The sequence below is a fragment of the Schistocerca piceifrons genome, chromosome 2 (assembly GCF_021461385.2).
Source record: "Schistocerca piceifrons isolate TAMUIC-IGC-003096 chromosome 2, iqSchPice1.1, whole genome shotgun sequence".
Lineage (NCBI taxonomy): Eukaryota > Metazoa > Arthropoda > Insecta > Orthoptera > Acrididae > Schistocerca > Schistocerca piceifrons.
Window position 1 is genome coordinate 631,150,947 of NC_060139.1, and position 13,727 is coordinate 631,164,673.

Here is a 13,727-nt window from a genome sequence, read left to right on the forward strand (position 1 = left end):
TATTGAAAATGAAGGATACCGGTCATAATGTCATGTGTTGTGTTCAGATGCAAAAATGTAAACATGAATGTAATGTTGTATAAATCTATTGAACATGAAGAATACCAGTCATAAGGTTGTGAGTCGTACGTAAAACTGTAAAAAGGAGTCTAATATTGTATAATTCCACAATAAAGAAAAATGCCAATTGTGGAACTGTGAGTTGTGGTTAGAAGTAACCATGTAACTGAATGACATAAATGGGAATACTGATCCAATGGCACTCCTAAGGAAACAAAAAAGTTATAGTCTCTGATGACAAAGTCTATAAAAGTTTTCCTGAGGGATGGGAGGTGTTGTGTAATCTGATTTTAGAGATGGAAAAATGCATTAAATTAATGTTGTGGGTACATTCTGCTTTGGGAAAGCAGAGGAAGTGTAGGTGCAATCATCTGCTCACACAGCATCAGTCTGGTGTCATACAGCACACAGGCAATGTACCAAGAGAAGGACAGTGGCAGCATGACTCAGGACCTGTACAAAGTGTGTGACCACAGTATAAGCAATTTGTGATTTTACCTAATAGGGCAGTGTTCACATACAGGCTACAGGCTCCTATGTACATCAGAGAGAATCTTCCAGAAACCTAAGAAATGCTCATCCTAAATAGGGACACACACAGTCTGGTAATCATCAGTACCACTACCCCACTATTAGTCGTCACCAGGTTGCAGACTTAGAATATTTGAGGCACTGGCTGAAGAATAGCGGTATTGAGAAGATAGCCTCAGGATTGCAGGCAGCTGAGTAGTATAGCTTCTTAAGCTGCATTCAGTAATAATAGGTTGTGAGTTCGAGCAACTCTATTCAGTAGTGCCAGGTGCAGACTTTCATTGAATTTTGGTTATTCAGAGTTTCACTTTTGTTAGTCCTGAATTTCCTTGAGAGTTATGCTGAGTTCTGTGTCCCTGAAACCCCACAGATTGTAGTTTCTTTATAAGGTGGAGTCCTGCAATCTGCCAATGCGAATGCCGCTCTTCAATTGTATCAATTGAGGCAAGCCCTTGTCACTTAAAACATGCCCTTAGTACTCCCTCTCAGGACGTGACAACAGTGGTACACAAAAATGGTTAAAACTCAAGGATACTGAATGTCTAACAAGAAATCCTTCGGCAGAACACAGAAGCACAGACAAAAATCTCTGGCATCACTGCATTAAATGATGTTCCTGCTGACCAGAGAGAAAATCCAGGATTGCTGAAGCCCTGAAAGTGGACAACCTCTTATTCCTATTAATAAACAGAGCAGATTATAAGAACTATGTTCTGATGGGGCAGAAATGGTTGCTCATCAACTTCAATCATCTATGAGCTAAAGTTTTTCTGTGACACTCCAACATCTGGTCACCCAGGATTCATGAAGACTTTAGAGGGAAACAGAAGCAGTTATCACTGGCCAGGTCTCTACCTATTTGTTAAACACTATGTGAGCCACAATAAAGAATGCCAGTGACAGAAGCACATACTGCAATTACCTCAGGATGTCTGGTGCAAATTCTGCCTGCAGCAACACCATTCCACTGAATTAGAATTGAACTTTTAGGTAAGTTCCTGAAGTTGACAAACACGAATTGATGGATAATAGTCTGCACTGATTACCTCACCTGCTAAGCTATCACTGAAGCTGTGTCGATTGCTGAAGCCTCAGAAGCTGCAAATTTCCTTGTAGAACACACCACTTTGAAGCGTGAAGCATCCCAAGTGATTATCTCTGATTGTGGAAAAGTTTTCCAGTTAATACTAGTGTCAGAGATAATTTCACATTTGAAAGTCACACCCAGGATGATGACAGCCTACCACCCACAGACAAATGACCCCACAGAATGATTTAGATCCAGGGTGCTGTAATCAGCTCCAATGAGAACTTATGTAACAGTGCTTAGGAGAGGGAACAAGACTGTGAGTTGTGCTGCATGGTGTAGTGGACAGCATTCCTGGCTGGCATGTTATGGGCCACCAGTTCAAACCCATACATCTAAAAATTTTTTTTATTTAGTATCTATCATTTCTGAAAGGTTCTCAACATATTTTTATGTTAGTGTATTCTGGAATATTTGATGTTTGCTTAAATAGCAGCTCACTCCATCCAAAAGTTCAGTTCTGTTCTGTCTATACAGTGATGTCAGTAACAAAAAAGCTTTCAGTGCTAGAGTTAGTATTTCACTGACAACCCTACTTCCAGATTTGGACTAGTTTGTGCTTATGGCATGACAATATTTTAATTCCACGTTTACCTCATTTGCTAGTAATATTCTGAATACACTTGCAATGGCATCTGAATGGGACATGTTGTTATTCTATAGTTTTACCATCCTTCACTGGCAGTTTTCCAAGAAAAATTCCCAAATGTTGTGAAACAGTGTCATGTTGTCATTGTCTATGTGTCTGTTTGGCATTTATCCTAATGGTTCCTCCTGTATCTTAAATCTGTTAACTGACAGTATGGCCAAGTAAGTATGATTGGTGAAGCTATTGTGAATTATGTAAATTGAAGGAGGAGGGGGAGTAGGGAGGGGACTACTGATATCAGCTGCATCACGACTTTGAGCAGCATCAGTGGCGATGAGCGCAAATGTGTGCTGGACTGGGATTTGAACCCAGGATCTCCTGCTTACTAGGCAGTTGCATTAACCATTGCACCATCCAGACACAGTGTTTATCTCAGCTGCGCGGACTATCCTGGAAGCCTCTTGGTCAACTCACACTTATGTCTAGCGCCACCTATCCACAGTCCCTGCTCATCTCCTCCATCCTTGCTACTTGGAGATTCCCACAGGAGGTCAGACATTATTGTGCATCTGCACTGCATGTGGTGGATTCTTTGCCCATCAAGGTGGGTCAATTATATGAATGTATGGTGTCTGTTCTTTTGGAAGCATTCATATATTGTGGATTAGGTATCTGCTGAGTGTATTCCGGTTTCTACCAACACCAAACCAAAAAACGTGTTCATTTCCTCAGAAGTAACATAGTGCCAATTTTTCTTCTTGATATTAGCAATGCATCAATTTATAAATTAGTACAATGCATAATCAATTCTAATATTTATTGTCAGAGAAAATAATTCCTTGTGGTGTTAGGAGAGAGAATTTCAGTACCTCTTGTTGGACACAGTAGAATTATCATTATACTGTACACATGAATTATGCTCAGTGGTAGGACGTATCATGAGGCTATTGCAGTCTGTAGGAAGCTTGCAAAGCCAGAAAACGGTAGTGAAATGCAGGAAGACCTGCGGAGGTTTGATTAGTGCAGGCACTGACAGTTGACCCTGAAAGTAAATAAATGTAATGTACTGTGCTTAAATAGGCGAAGAGACCCACAGCTGTTCGAGTACACTATCAGCGACAAATCACTGGAAAAAAACATCTACAGTAAAATAACTATGAGTAGCCATCCAGAGCAACCTAAAATGGAATGAGCACATAAACAAATAGTAGGAAAAGCACATGCCAGATTGAGATTCATTTGGAGAATCTCAAGAAAATGTCATTTACCCACAAAAGAAGTTGCTTACAAAACACTGATCGACCAATTATTATGCATTGTTCATCAGTCTAGGGTCCTTAACAAGTAGGATTCATAGGAGAGAGAGAGAAGATCAAATGACAAGGAGCACATTTCGTCATGGGATTGTTCACTTGACTAGAGAGCGTTATGGAAAAGCTCAACAAACTTCAGTAGCAGACAGGTGCCATGCATCACAGAGATTTACTGTAGAAATTTTGAGAGCTTCCTTTCTGAGAAATCAGGCAATATGTTACTTTCTCCTACACACATCTCTGAAATGATCATAATCAGAAAATTAGATCTCACATGGAGCTTTACTGACAAACATTTTTCTCATGCACCATTTGTGAATGGAACAGGAAAGTGGGGAAAGGTCTGGACTTTTAAAAACAAAGTCCACAAATACACAGTGGTGATATGAAAGCAGGAAATTAGCTCAGTCTGATGCATACATAGTGATGGCTGTTTCACTGACAGGCCAGGGCATAAGGCTCTGCTGTGGCCTCCAGGGGGACATGGTGCCGGACGAAGGGCTCTGCTGTGCCCCCCCCCCCCTGCTGAAGACAGCAATGGTTATGTCACTGATAAGTGTGTCAAACCACACACTCCATAAATGGGAATGTGAAATGTTTGTTTGAAGTGAAAGTGCATGTGAATCACAAATATTGTGAGTGTAATTTTGATGGCTTACTGATGGCTATTTCTCCATTCTGAGGAGACCCTTAGTGATTCATGTTTATAAATGAGTGTAAATTTATTTTCTTACATCCTGCTGGTACACTTGTTTCTTACTGCATCTGTTTTCAGTGTTAGCATTCACTTTTGAAAGAATATATTAAGTTGGTTTTAATTGTGTTTAAATTACATACCGTATATCAATTTGGGTTTTTATAAACTTTTTTTGTAATAATGCGGTACGCAGGAAAATCTCAGTATTTTATGCTATACTTATTGTTTTTAACTGCTTAGGAAATGGTAATTTATTTTGGTTTACTGCAATTTCAAATCCTTTTTACTTTGGTTGCTTGCTTCCACAAAGATTACACATTTCCTTTATCCATCTCCTTGTATTTAGAATCATTATTATTTTAAAATTTAAAGATGCAGAACAGATTTGTTTGGTTTCTTATTGAGCTTTTGGACCCTTTTAGAGTGCCGTCATTTTGCTGTCTTTTTCACTTTAGATAGATAGAATTTTTAAGAATTTGCTCATTTTCATTATATCATTAGCAATATTTTAACAGTCAAAGCAATAGTATAGTAGAGATCACCTACACTGCATCGATTTGCCAACCATTTTCTGTTGTTTAATGGATAATAGTATACTCACTCTAAATTTTTTTCTACAAGTGTCATCAGATTTTTATTGGTTGATCATGAGGTTATGGAGTTTAAATACACGATGTACGTAAGTTAGAGAAGACGGATCAATCTTTCTGTAATCTACCTACGCAATTTCTGGTCAGAGCCTACTATGATGGCTACAGGGGTAGTGACTTTCCCATAAAGCCAGGTGTTTTGCAGCCCACATGACAAGTCTTCAGAAGCAGTGGCACTTTCTAAATTAGTGTTATAAGTGGAGCAGGAAACAATGAATGAAAATGCCAGCATTCTGCTTAATGTTAGAACAATTTCAAGGAGCTACTTTGAGCTCACAATATCGAGAAGTTGGCTGGTAATTCTTGGTGATATTTAACATTTTTCAAGTCTGAAGTTAGTGATCCTTTGCAATCAATGAATTACACAAAGCCCAAAAGAATTTAAAACTGGTTCCCCACACACATGCAAAGCATTCTGCTTAGTCACTTTCCTGTCGTTTAAGCAAGTACTGTAGATTAACGAACATCTTCGGTAGGAAGGGGTCTTTTCCAGAGTGTCCCCAAACTATTACTACTGGAGGCACTGCTGGCTCCCTCCAAGATTAAGTTTCTCTGGGTACTAACCCCAACAGACAGTTGTTGCTTCCATTCTATGAACTTGTATTGGTAATTGCCTGGATCCATTTGTATCACAAACCATTGAAGTTTTCAAATCTTTCCATAACTCAGGTAAGAGATCGTTTGAGGAACTGCTGGTTGGATCAAGATTCCTCAAGATGATGTTCTTCTGTCACCCTCTCTTAATCACAGCTTGTGAAAAAAGAACTTGGCATCCTAGATGACAGGTCAGGTTGGACACTAGCAGTATGAAAGCACTGATATGCAGTAGTCACACTTGCTGGCAGGTTGAGGTTTGTAACGGCTTCTCTCGTTAATGTGAATGGATTCTCAAAGGCATTATCACAACAGACTTGATATTGGTCTCTAGTATTTGCTTTAGGCTTACCCACTTTTCGTAAGCATTGTAATGAGACCTCTTTCACCATACTATCTTCTTATCCACATGTTTCAGATAAATGCTATTTGCTTCTGCAATATAAATGATGAGTCAGTCACATTTTCACATCCTGCCAATAAGGCCACAAGTTACCTCAGATAAGTAATGAATGAGAAAGTGAAAGCCCAGATGCAGTATTTGTTAAATGCATGCAACCAGCACATCTTACACCAGTGCTGACCCTAACAATCTAACCTATCCATTCCGGTGCAGCACAGTCTGTACTGTCTACCATGTCATGTATCAATTTTCCCACAGCAAATATGAAGCTTTTTATGTGGGCACCAACCAGCTGTCAATCAATTTGATTGGCCAGTGTCACAGTTAGCAATGGCAACTATGAAAGCAAAGGAGCAAGGAATGCTGCTTAACACAACATGGCTGGCTTCAATGATCGCCTATGTCATCTTGATCCTCTCCAAAAATACCAGCTTTTCTGAACTGTGAGGGTTGGTGGAACTGTCTCTCCAAGAAATAATTGTGTCCTGTCATACTCCTGACCTCCAACAATCACTAATCCTACATCTAACTCAATCCCTGTTTCCACTCTTATCACTTGCCACATATTTCTCTGTCCCACACTTTATCTGAGTTTACATGTAATGTACTTCACCCACATTTTCTCAATGTCTCCTTCTATCCTGTCCCACCTCAACCTCTGCATCAATATGTGCAACCTGTACCTGGAAAGGAGAAATTAGCAGTAGGTCACAGAAAAAGATGAAAAGCAAAAATATTTTATGTAACTGTGAATCTATTTGTATTGTTTTAGTTGACACACTCTGAGTTGTGTACTAGCAAATGTTTTGGAAGCCAAATTGCTGCTGGACTTTGTGGAAGATTCACAATCTGTAAGTCAGAGATTTTGTTGGGGAGCTGGGCTCAATATTAGGGAGTAACAATCAACTGGAACTGAAACAGTGATGCACTGGAGTGCAGGGGTGTCAGACAAATGCAACATGAGTACGAGGATAATCTCAAAAGGAAGGTCTCCAATTTTTTTATAAGTACATAGACCTGTTTATTTCTACAATAGTTTACAGCTTGAACATTTAGCTATTTTTCGACATAATCACCATTTCTGTCGATGTTTTTGTAGATGCTGTGGCAGGTTTTGTATGCCCATGTCATACCAGCTCGCCGCCATGTTGTTCAGAAAGCTATGAACCTCTTCTTTCACCTTGTCGTCGGAGCTGAATCGCTTTCTGGCCAAATGTTCTTTTAACCTAGGGAACAGGCGATAGTCACTGGGCACCATGTCAGGACTATAGGGTGGGTGGGTGATTATGTTCCACTGAAACTGTTGCAGGAGAGCAACGGTTGGTCGAGTGATGTGTGGACGAGCGTTGTCATGAAGAATGCGTATGCCCTTGCTCAACATTCCTCTTCTCCGGTTCTGAATTGCCTGTTTGAGTTTTTTCAGAGTCTCACAGTACCTGTCAGCATTAATTGTGGTCCCAGTGATTCAGCTCCGACGACGAGGTGAAAGAAGAGGTTCATAACTTTCTAAACAGCATGGCGGTGAGCTGGTATGACATGGGCATGCAAAAACTGCCACAGCGTCTACAAAAATACATTGATAGAAATAGGGATTATGGCAAAAAATAGCAACATGTTCAAGCTGTAAACTGATGCAAACCATTGTAGAAATAAACAGGTCTATGGACTTATATTCAACAATGACATAAACTACAATCAGTCTTACAAACTACGAACCAAATATCTCCTATCATTAAGTAAGACTCAAGTGCTATGGAGCAAAAGTTTTGATGTCTTATAAGGGACCTTGATCAGAGACTATTGTCACCCATGAATTTATTGAATAAATGCATTCATCCCTGGGGTGGTATGCTATGGTGAAAAACAGGAGAACCTGTAAAAGGACTGTTGATTGAAGGAATTAAGGAAGACTGGAGTTTAATGTCCTGCTGACAGTGTGGTCATTAGAGACAGAACACGAGCTCGGATTATGAGATGGGGAAGGAAATCGGCTCTGTCTTTTGAAAAGGCACCATCCTGAAATTTGCCTGGAGTAATTTAGGGAAATCACAGAAAACCTAAAACCGGATGGGGATTTGAACCGTCATCCTCCCAAACACAATTTGCTAACCTATGTGCCATCTCATTCTGTATATTTTGACTGAATACAAGCAACAGAGACTCAGTGTGATGACCAGATGAGAAAGATAGGCGACTTTTACACTTGGAGGCTCAGGATAAAGGAACAGCGGGCAAAAATACAATCCTTTGTAGAAAAACCATTTAGTCGGGTGCAGGAAGTTAAAAGGAATGTAGAGCAAAGTGCCAGAGTCTGGATCACATACTGCTACGGGAATGCCTATGAAATGCATTCTGATTAAATGCATGAAGTACTGCCGATCCAGGCTGTATATGGGGACAAGAACAATTCCTAGATTTCCTGATTAAAAGTACACTTTTTCCCATGTGAAAATACACTATACCACTGGTAAACTACATTTTTCAGTGTTAAGTGACAATATACTTTTCCTCTGAGTTGTAAATGTCAATAATCCCTTGAATGGCTAATGTTTTATATAGCAAAATAGCACTTCCTGGCACTTTAGAAGATGAAATCCAGAAAAACCAATATGTTTTGGAAAGGTTTTTGATGTGCAGCAGCATTTACACTGAATTTTTTGCACTACAAAAGTATAAACAGGAATTCCACCAAGTACAGCGCAGTAGCTTCCGAAGGAATGAAATCCAGATCGCGATGTGCTTTTGTCAGCCCATCATAGCTCATGTCACATGATCTCGCCAGCCAATGACAGCAGATATTCAGAGTGTAGGACACGTTATGTAGTCAGTCAATAATGACACCATTGTTAAGCAGCACCAACACACAAACAGGAAAAATTAATGGTTTAAATTAATAGAAATACAGCATAGCTAAACAGGAAAATCTAATCTTTCACATATAATACAGATCGTCAAAAATTTTGTGCTGGTTACTTAGTGGAAGGAGTATATAGAGGGTCTATACAAAGGCGATGTACTTGAGGACAATATTATGGAAATGGAAGAGGATGTAGATGAAGATGAAAGGGGAGATATGATACTGCGTGAAGAGTTTGACAGAGCACTGAAAGACCTGAGTCGAAACAAGGCCCCGGGAGTAGACAACATTCCATTAGAACTACTGATGGCCTTGGGAGAGCCAGTCCTGACAAAACTCTACCATCTGGTGAGCAAGATGTATGAGACCGGCGAAATACCCTCAGACTTCAAAAATAATATAATAATTTCAATCCCAAAGAAAGCAGGTATTGACATCTACATCTACATCCATACTCCGCAAGCCACCTGACGGTGTGTGGCGGAGGGTACCCTGAGTACCTGTATTGGTTCTCCCTTCTATTCCAGTCTCGTATTGTTCGTGGAAAGGAGGATTGTCGGCATGCTTCTGTGCGGGCTCTAATCTCTCTGATTTTATCCTCATGGTCTCTTCGCAAGATATACGTAGAAGGGAGCAATATACTGCTTGACTCTTCGATGAAGGTATGTTCTCGAAGCTTTAACAAAAGCCCGTACCGAGCTACTGAGCGTCTCTCCTGCAGAGTCTTCCACTGGAGTTTATCTATCATCTCCGTAACGCTTTCGCGATTACTAAATGATCCTGTAACGAAGCGTGCTGCTCTCTGTTGGATCTTCTCTCTCTCTTCTATCAACCCTATCTGGTACGGATCCCACACTGCTGAGCAGTATTCAAGCAGTGGGCGAACAAGCATACTGTAACCTACTTCCTTTGTTTTCGGATTGCATTTCCTTAGGCTTCTTCCAATGAATCTCAGTCTGGCATCTGCTTTACCGATGATCAACTTTATATGATCATTCCATTTTAAATCACTCCTAATGCCTACTCCCAGATAATTTATGGAATTAACTGCTTCCAGTTGCTGACCTGCTATTTTGTAGCTAAATGATAAGGGATCTATCTTTCCATGTATTCGCAGCACATTACACTTGTCTACATTGAGATTCAATTGCCATTCCCTGCACCATGCGTCAATTCGCTGCAGATCCTCCTGTATTTCAGTACAGTTTTCCATTGTTACAACCTCTCAGTACACCACAGCATCATCTGCAAAAAGCCTCAGTGAACTTCCGATGTCATCCACAAGGTCATTTATCTATATTGTGAATAGCAACGGTCCTATGACACTCCCCTGTGGCACACCTGAAATCACTCTTACTTCGGAAGACTTCTCTCCATTGAGAATGACATGCTGTGTTCTGTTATCTAGGAACTCTTCAATCCACAATTGGTCTGATAGTTCATATACTCTTACTTTGTTCATTAAATGACTGTGGGGAACTGTATCGAACGCCTTGCAGAAGTCAAGAAACACGGCATCTACCTGTGAACCCGTGTCTACGGCCCTCTGAGTCTCGTGGACGAATAGCGCGAGCTGGGTTTCACACTACCGTCTTTTTCGAAACCCATGCTGATTCCCACAGAGTAGATTTCTAGTCTCCAGAAAAGTCATTATACTCGAACATAATACGTGTTCCAAAATTCTACAACTGATCGACGTTAGATATATAGGTCTATAGTTCTGCACATCTGTTTGACGTCCCTTCTTGAAAACGGGGATGACCTGTGCCCTTTTCCAATCCTTTGGAACGCTACATTCTTCTAGAGACCTATGGTACACCGCTGCAAGAAGGGGGGCAAGTTCCTTCGCGTACTCTGTGTAAAATCAAACTGGTATCCCATCAGGTCCAGCAGCCTTTCCTCTTTTGAGCAATTTTAGTTGTTTCTATATCCCTCTGTCGTCTATTTTTATATCTACCATTTTGTCATCTGTACGACAATCTAGAGAAGGAACTACAGTGCAGTCTTCCTCTGTGAAACAGCTTTGGAAAAAGACATTTAGTATTTCGGCCTTTAGTCTGTCATCCTCTGTTTCAGTACCATTTTGGTCACAGAGTGTCTGGACATTTTGTTTTGATCCACCTACTGCTTTGACATAAGACCAAAATTTCTTAGGATTTTCTGGCAAGTCAGTACATAGAACTTTACTTTCGAATTCATTGAACGCCTCTCACATAGCCCTCCTCACACTACATTTCGCTTCGCGTAATTTTTGTTTGTCTGCAAGGCTTTGGCTATGTTTATGTTTGCTGTGAAGTTCCCTTTGCTTCCGCAGCAATTTTCTAACTCAGTTGTTGTACCACAGTGGCTCTTTTCCATCTCTTACGATATTGCTTGGCACATACTCATCTAACGCATATTGTACGATGGTTTTTAACTTTGTCCACTGATCCTCAACACTATCTGTACTTGAGACAAAACTTTTGTGTCGAGCCATCAGGTACTCTGTAATCTGCTATTTGTCACTTTTGCTAAACAGAAAAATCTTCCTACCTTTTTTAATATTTCTATTTACGGCTGAAATCATCGATGCCATAACCGCTTTATGATCGCTGATTCCCTGTTCTGCGTTAACTGTTTCAAATAGTTCGGGTCTGTTTGTCACCAGAAGGTCTAATATGTTATCGCCACGAGTCGGTTCTCTGTTTAACTGCTCAAGGTAGTTTTCAGATAAAGCACTTTAAAAATTTCACTGGATTCTTTGTCCCTGCCACCCGTTATGAACGTTTGAGTCTCCCAGTCTATATCTGGCAAATTAAAACCTCCACCCAGAACTATAACATGGTGGGGAAATCTACTCGAAATATTTTCCAAATTATCCTTCAGGTGCTCAGCCACAACAGCTGCTGAGCCAGGGGGCCTATAGAGACATCCAATTACCATGTCTGAGCCTGCTTTAACCGTGACCTTCACCCAAATAATTTCACATTTCCGATCTCCGTCAATTTCCTTCGAAAGGCTATTTACAATTTGTATAGAAACCAAATGGCAGTTATAAGAGTTGAGGGGCATGAAAGGGAAGCAGTGGTTGGGAAGGGAGTGAGACAGGGTTGTAGCCTCTCCCCGATGTTATTCAATCTGTATATTGAGCAAGCAGTGAAGGAAACAAAAGAAAAATTCGGAGTAGGTATTAAAATCCATGGAGAAGAAATAAAAACTTTGAGGTTCGCCGATGACATTGTAATTCTGTCAGAGACAGCAGAGGCAGCAGTTGAATGGAATGGACAGTGTCTTGGAAGGAGGATATAAGATGAACATCAACAAAAGCAAAACGAGGATAATGGAATGTAGTCGAATTAAGTCGGATGATGCTGAGGGTATTAGATTACGAAATGAGACACTTAAAGTAGTAAAGGAGTTTTGCTATTTGGGGAGCAAAATAACTGATGATGGTCGAAGTAGAGAGGATATAAAATGTAGACTGGCAATGGCAAGGAAAGTGTTTCTGAAGAAGAGAAATTTGTTAACATCAAGTATAGATTTAAGTGTCAGGAAGTTGTTCCTGAAAGTATTTGTATGGAGTGTAGCCATGTATGGAAGTGAATCATGGATGATAAATAGTTTAGACAAGAAGAGAATAGAAGCTTTCGAAATGTGGTGCTACAGAAGAATGCTGAAGATTAGATGGGTAGATCACATAACTAATGAGGAGGTGTTGAACAGGATTGGGGAGAAGAGAAGTTTGTGGCACAACTTGACTAGAAGAAGGGATCGGTTGGTAGGACATGTTCTGAGGCATCAAAGGATCACCAATTTAGTATTGGAGGGCAGCGTGGAGGGTAAAAATCGTAGAGGGAGACCAAGAGATGAATACACCAAGCAGATTCAGAAGGATGTAGGTTGCAGTAGGTACTGGGAGATGAAGAAGCTTGCACAGGGAATCAAATACTGGATCAAAAGGCATACCCAGTAACAATAACAAATTGGATTACACTATAGTGATGATGAAGAGTAGAGTGAATTTTAAGAGTATCTTCAGGTAGAATCAATGTGGAAAGATGTAGGATGAAGTATTTATGAATGATTGCATGTATTTGAATTTCTCTGAGGCTATAGATACTATGATAATGAATACCACAGTAGGCAGTTCAGTTGAAGATGAGAACACACCTCTAAAATGGGCAATCACAGAAGTTGGACAGGTGAATTTAGATACAAGGAAGGTAACTGTGAAGAAACTTTGGGTTACAGAGGAAATACCTGAACTGATTAACAAAATAAAGAAGTACAAAAATGCTGAGGAAAAGTCGGGCAATATTTGGCATACAGAAAAAGCGAAACATCCTTCCGTGAAGTCAAAAGTGAAGGTGACAGTATTAAGAATGTAGGAGGGAGGGAGGGAGGGAGGGAGGGAGGGAGGGAGGGAGGGAGGGAGGGAGAGGGAGAGAGAGAGAGAGAGAGAGAGAGAGAGAGAGAGAGAGAGCAAATAGGTGGAAACAGTGCCGTGAAGACCTTTACGAGGGGGAAGAACCTTCTGATGACATGGTAGAACAACTGGAGGTAATCTGGAAGACACTGGGGATCCAATATCACAGCAAGAGTTTAACAGAGCTTTGAAAGACTTGTGATCAAATAAAGCAGAGCGCATAGATAACATTCCTTCAAAACTTCTAAAATCATTTTGGAAAATGGCAAACAAACAATTACTCAAGTTGGTGTATGGAATCCATAAGACTGGAGACATACTATCAGACTTTGAAAACAATATCAAGCACAAAATTTCAAAGGTAGCAAGGACAGGTTAGTCACTGTTGAAAATGCCAACACTATATGCCTACATCCCCCATGTCCACGACCTGGCCAATGTTTAACACTATCTCTCACACTGTTCTGCCAACTTCAAGATCACTACCTCACTGCCTATACACACCACCAACTTCATCCTTAACCACAACTACTTCTAGTGC

At 40.4% G+C, this 13,727-nt stretch overlaps 1 non-coding gene across 1 annotated transcript; it reads right to left on the reverse strand.

Annotated features, from left to right (window-relative positions):
* Window positions 1–2,613: 2,613 nt before the first annotated feature.
* Window positions 2,614–2,687, reverse strand: Trnat-agu. Its single transcript has one exon. It is a non-coding gene; the product is annotated as a tRNA-Thr (tRNA).
* Window positions 2,688–13,727: the final 11,040 nt, after the last annotated feature.